We start from the raw sequence: 6,798 nt of genomic DNA, 5'->3' as shown, positions 1-6,798 counted from the left end.
TTTTTACCAGTGTTTTTGTCACTTGAGCGGCACTATTTTTCTCTCATGTTAGGGAGGCGAGGGTAATTGTTTTTGAGGATGTTATAAGGATCATGGTAGATAGAAGCTTCCAGTAAAGACACGAGAACTGTGAGGTCAGTCGAAGGGTCAGGAGGTTTAAATGGGGTGAACGCGAAAATGTGTCCACGGGATATGTTGACGAAGGAGTGAGTGATGGCTCTTTTGTAATGCGCGCGCAGCCCGTCTTCTTTGAATGCCGGCGCCGGCAATCAAAGAAGGGAATTTTCTGTGCAGAGCTTAATTTTAGGCGTGCATTGCAGGGCTAGGAATTCATACGGAGCACCCGAGGTTTGATTGTTGAGTGCTGCAAGTTTCTCAATTGAGATCTGTTGTCTTGTTGTTTCTTCGGTAGCGTGTTTTTGATAAACACCTTTTAGTTTCCGCATGAGAGGACGAGCTCTGTGTACACAATTGACTGCATTTTTCGTCGATGAGCGGCCTAGTATCGGTTAATTGATATAGGTACTCCTCAATCGTCGTTGTGACGTCTCCGTTGGAGGCGGGACTTTTGTAATTAAACTTAAGAGCATGGCGTTGCGAAGGAAATAGGGCTGCCTTCAGGACTTCAGATTTGCCTGACCTCTGATTTTTTATGCAGTGGTACTCGGCCAGTCGCGTTCCGAGGATTCCTTGTTGGCTTGCAAAAGTGGTGGGCGACCCCACGATGAAATATGGTGATACGTGTCGTATGGTCACACAATTAACCCTTGCAGCCAAAGTCGCCCATACACATCTCTTTATGCCCTCCTTTTGAGTGTAGCTTATTTGCATAATTTAAACGTTGTGCAAAAAGCCAGCTTAAAAATTTGTGCTGTGCGGAGAAGTTATTCTACCATACAATGCGGCAAATCCACTTTTTTTAATTCGCGGCAGAATTTGGAAAAAAAGGAACTTGGGAGTATCGCCGAGGGACCCACGGAGTCCAAAAGTGTCTTCACCGTCCTTTCTCTGTGGGCCCCCATATGAGAACGACGGCCCTGTGCATTGCTTTGTAAAATAATGCGTGCAAATAAACTTTTTCAATTATACTGTCGTTTCCTTGCGCATGCCGTCTACCGTAAGCTAGAAATCTTTTTATCTTAAATGATCGACTGCCCGATCCCTCTTTGGATGAAATTCTTCAATTTCAACTCCTGTCCCAGAAGTGCGCGAGAACTGTCAATACTGTTTTCAAGTGCAAATAATCTCATTGAAAACTTCAGTTTGTATGCGTTTCAATAGTCGCTGGGCGTTCAAAACGGGGTTGAATGGTACCGCACATCGCAACGCAGTTTTTGAACCTTAAATGTATGTGTCGGTGCCTCCAACTTGAAAAGACTGCGAAGCTAGATTTTCCCGAGGACTTGCGAAATGACAGATATCCCGCCTACGGCAAACGAAGTTTCATAAAGTATTGCAGTACATACCTAAACACAGCAGCATGTGTCAAAACCTCATGTAAGCTTAGTATCAATAATTTTACAACTTCGCTGACATCCTCAGGACACCTGTAATTTCGCATCTATCCTCAAAACCGACAAAGATGATGTTTTGACTTATTTTCTTCGACTGCACAATTATTTTTTTCTGCTTAATTATCTGCTTCAATATATGAAACCGGGGCGGGGGGGGGGGTGCAAAAAAAAATTCCCGCGCCTTCCCGCGAGGGGAACACGAGTAAATGCAGAGCATTGGGGGTCGTTAACGCCGCGTAAAGTCGCGTTAGGGTGGGTAGTTGGGTCGTAGTTGCGTTGGTGTTGGTTTGGGGTAGAGAGAGGAGAGTAAAGTCGTGTTAGGGTGGAGCGAGCGTCAACCAAGGAAGGAAGGAACAACGCAGTAACTGAACCTAGAGTGATCGCTAGCCGCTTTATATTTGCAGCGCGCGCAGTAGAGGGAGACCAGTACGGGGGGGGGGGGGGGGGGGGGGGGGGGAGCGCGCATGCGCAAGCAGCGCGCGCACTTCCACGCCACACGGCGCTGCTATCATGCACCTGTTACGCCGAGACCGCGACGGAGCGAACGGGCTGACTACGACGCATGCGCGCGCCAGCTGCTGTTGATAGAGAGGAGGGAAGGAGGAGAGGCGCACCTGCTGCGGACGCGGAGCTGTGGACGGCGTCCGACGCAGGAAGAGGCGAGGCTAAGAAATGCTCTGCATTTAAAACCTACAAGCGCGAGATAATCCCCAGCGCGAACTCTGCCAGCGGGTCCGCATTGCCGCCGATTGCGCCAACGCGCCGTTCACACAGCAGACAGCAAAAGGGCCGCGCGGTTCCCCTGGCGTCAATTTATCGGAGCGCGTGGCAATCGTGAAGAAGCGAGCGATAGCGGCATGTGTGCTGTGCTGCTAGGCTGCGCCTGCGCTGTGCGCGGTCTCGACAGCAGGCGCCGCGATTAGTTTTGGCCACCGCTCCCGTGGTCCGTTTACTTCAGCTCACGGCTGTACGTTGCAGTCGGCTGAGGACAAAATCCAATCTCACGGCTGTACTATACCCGTAGCATGAACATCTGAGGAATCGGTGGTTACGGAGACACTGCTAGTAAAGTCGGGGCAGTGTAACTACAATCAGGTCCATGCATACGCCGTTTCTACGACGCTGGCCTGTGACACACACCTGGGGCTTATCCAGACCGAATATACCACACTAAGATCGCGTCAGAAACATTTACACTCTCGTAAACACACCCCATTTGAGAATAGAGTGACTGCTCCACATAAACATGGATTTCCAACGCCCACAAGCGCTGAATCTCAGTCGTGAACATGCCGCAACAGCGTGAACGGGCCGCTAAAGGGATTTCAGTGGGACCCCTACTAAGGTCCCTAAAATTACTAAGGTAGCGCCAACTGCTCCCTCCTTCTCCGCTGCCCTCCTCTTTTTTCACTACCCTCACCGCGGCGCCGAGGTCCCTTTAACTCCGCGGCGGGGCCGCCATTTTTGTTGGCTTCCTCAGAGCAGACGCCCTCGCAACGCATCGGGCCGCTCGCTGCAGTTTTTCGTGCAGTTTGCTCTTGTTTTCGCGCCGCAATCGCTCTTTGGTAGCATTAATAGTATTTCTAGAGCCCTGTTTTACCGACACGCATTAAGTGAGGCTGTTTTGTTGTATATTTTTGTCTAGAAGGTGATATTTTCGGGGTGGATGCCGCGGGCGCATACGGACAGCGCGGTGTTTGTTTACGTGTGCGGCATGCTCAGGATAGTTCGTGAACGCGAAAGGATCGAACGTGGACGCTTCAAATTGCTCTGTTACAGTAATTCCGTTCTTGCATTTGCGTGATTAAGTTGTGGTCCTGCAAGCGCTGCACAGAGGGCTTGCGCATGGTTCGCGGTGACCTTGGTTCGCGGCAGATCGAGCGCTGCGCTGGCTTTTTTGCGTTCGCGTTTTTTGCGTTAGTTGTAGATCATTAGGCAGCTAGCGCTCAGTATGCGTCCCGCATTAGCTACTGACATTCATGCCACCTTTATTCCGTGCGCTTTCCGGTGCTTTGACGCTGTTGCAAAATATATGTCACCTTCACGGCGTTATAGGCTGCTGTCAAGGTCAAAGTTCTCGCATCTACTTGTTGGCCTCGCCCATGACGGCTGCACTTTTGGAACTTCGTCCGTGGCATAGCAATGTTCGTGCGATTGGCGTTCACAATTACTTCGAGTAAGGCCCTGTCGGGTATATCTGGAACAGGCTGGCACAAAGAACGCGCAGTTAAAGAATGCGCTAAGCTTACAATTAGCTGTAGTGCCCAGTTCTATAATAACTACCGTATTCCAAGGCCAGAAGCGCGCTAACAAGCGCAATTGTGAATCCTTTTTATGGTGTACAGCTAACATTGATTCATGTGTGGGCTTTGATAAATTACAGCTTGCTCCAGCCGAGCTGGCCGCGACTGCACTGACCTTATTCGAGCAGCCGAAGGCACAACAACTCGGCATCGCGTAAAGTGACAGTTGTTTGAAACGAGCAGCTGACAATTCGGTTGTTATCGGTTGTTATACGCTGGCGGCTTCGATAAGGCGTGCTCCGAGGCAGCTGAGCCTAAAATGGTGAATTTAAATGGACAGTGGCGGCGAAGAGAAGAAAAAACAAACAACGCGGGTACGAGGTACTACGTCACTGGCCGTTGGCCAATGGCGCGCGGCGTTCGCCGGCGAAAAAGAAAATGGCAAAAAACGAAGGAGGAAAGGAGCGAGGGCGAAAGGCGGCGAGATCTAAAGAGACCTTAGTAATTTCAGGGACCTTAACCCCTACAGGCCGCGCTCGAGGCGTATAGAATGCTGCGACGCTGCCAAAGCCCGCGTTGCTGTTTTCTAGCTTGACCTGGAGAAATCTTGCGATTGTCTCTCCCATGAATTGCTGTTACAAATTTTGGAGTATGCGAATGTAGGGACAGTCATAAAAGAGGGTGTGGCTCTGGCGTACCGGAAGTGCACCACGAGAGAGAGAGAGAGAGAGAGAGAGAGAGAGAGAGAGAGAGAGAGAGAGAGAGAGAGAGAGAGAGAGAGAGAGAGAGAGAGAGAAGTGAACTTTATTGAAGTCTCCGGCAGAGGTATCAGGGTGCCACGCAGCGCCCTCTTGCTACCTGACTATGTGGGGGCAGTCATCAAGTCGTGTCCCGTCGCTTACGTCGGGGAATCCAACGCTCTCCGCGAGGCTTCAGCCCCTGGATCGCGTGGGATGCATCCCTGCGCGTTTGGCGAGCGAGAGCTGCCTCGATCCGCTGGACCGCCTGTAACTGTTGCACTGAGTCCTGTGCTAACACGGCTCTAGCAATGTTCTTCGGCAGCCTGCCTGGGTAGGCTCGTTAACAATGGGGGGGGGGGGGGGGGCTATTAGCGCGGAACAGTCGGTACGCCAGGGGTGCCCTTAAAGGGCTGGTGAAGAGCTTTTCAAAAAAATTTTGTTGGGGGCATTACTTTATGGTTTTCTTGACGCTGAATTCGAAAAACATGTTTATTTTACGTGTAAATCCACCCAAACAATCTTTTTTCGTCAAAATAAACGACGCCTGCCCGGCGGCGCGGTCAGAGCGCTGGCTGCCTTTCAGGATTGGCCGGCTGCAGATGACGTCATATTCGGAAGTGCCGGCGCTGCCGTGACCGCTCGGCCTGAAGATCTCATCGATCTCATTCTGTTCCCGTTCAGATACGGGCCAGAAGGACCTATGGTGAATGGAGGGTTCACACAATCTTTCCTTTGAATATGAGAGCCTGAGGGAAGTATAAGCGCAACAAGTTCGCTCGCGGCGAGCTTGAGAAAGAGGTTCTCCCCCGACGACTCATGGCCGACTTAGGCTTCTCGGGTGCACGGAAGTTGTGCAGATATTGGTTCGCCGCTTTTACCACCAGCGCTAGTCACAACTCCTGGCACATTTTTTCGACACACCATCATCCCCTTCTTCGCATGTGCGACTTTGTTTTTGCATTCGGGCAGGCGGTACAACAAGCTGTGTGCAGCGGCCTGCGTTGCGTACAAGCAGCAGCTAGCGAGCGGCCGGTCGCTGCGTCGCGCGGAGGTGCTGGCGCCAGGTCGCTGCGCGGCCGGTCAGCGGAACGTGTCAGTGCTGCACAAACGCAGTTTTAGAATAGGAGAACCGAACTGTTGTGGTCACCCGAAAGGTAGCGGAACCAAAACGCAGCACACTTGTCGCCGACGAACTTTAGAAAAACACCTTCCTGAACAGCTCCAGCCAGCTTCGGTTGCACGGATCGCCTCGGAGGTTCGGAACTTTATGCTTAGCACCGAGACCGATATTTGGTCTCTGCTACCTCTACAATCGCGAATTACTATCCTTAAAACAGTTTTTCACCGCACTATCATCCCATTTCTCGCGTGCGAACCTTATTTTCGCGTTGATAGCAGCGTTGCCAGATTGAAAATACCCATCGACACCATCTCCTGGCCCAAATTTCACCAGATTTCACCAGCACTAAATACAGCCACTATTACATTGTTTTGGATCCTTCACGTCTTCTGTGCATGCAATTCTCAAAAACACAGCCTTTTGGTATGGCGTTTTGGTTCCTTATGGCAATCCATCCAGCCTACCCAGGGGGTGATTTGATTATCTCATAATTAAAAATCGAAGAGTGTTACTCAGTTACCTATATTATTAAATTGGCAAAGTAGTTTCAAAAGAAGTGAAATATTACTTCGTATTCATATACATCGCAGTACCTGTCTAAGGAACCCTTATTCCATGTTCTATGGGCACGCTCGCAGAGCAGGTTACTGCGCATCCAATTCAGTTGTCGCTATGCTTTTTCACCTATATTGAAACACAAGACCTGGTACAACGTAATTTTCTCTTTAGTTAGTATGTGAGGATTTAACATTGCACTATTTTTTTTATAATAAACATGCCATACAAAACTTATGTAACTGTAACCATTTAGAGAGGGAACCTCAGGACGCTTTTGGGTACACGCCCTCCGTTAAAAAATTCGGAGGTTGTGGTTTATTGTGGTGTATTTGAAATACAAAATGCACCATTTGAGCTTTCGTTACTTTCAAGCAGTATAGTGAAAACCCAATATACTTATCAAGCACATTAGAACACGCACGCTCAGACAGTCCAGCGGCTTTTGGTGTTTATATGCTGCAAAAGCTTTCATTCAAGAAATAAAACAGTCTAGTTCAAAGAAACAACACGCTTTTTTCACCAGTTTTCACCAGATATTGTCTGGTGTAGCCGTATTGGTACCTTAACACCAGTAGCCCCCGAATTTCACCAGATTTTCACAATCTGGTGCCGTATTTCACCAT

The sequence above is a fragment of the Haemaphysalis longicornis genome, unplaced genomic scaffold (assembly GCF_048455015.1).
Source record: "Haemaphysalis longicornis isolate Haplotype H1 unplaced genomic scaffold, Haemaphysalis longicornis Haplotype H1 scaffold_1, whole genome shotgun sequence".
NCBI classification, from domain to species: domain Eukaryota; kingdom Metazoa; phylum Arthropoda; class Arachnida; order Ixodida; family Ixodidae; genus Haemaphysalis; species Haemaphysalis longicornis.
Note: the sequence above shows the minus strand (reverse complement) of the source record.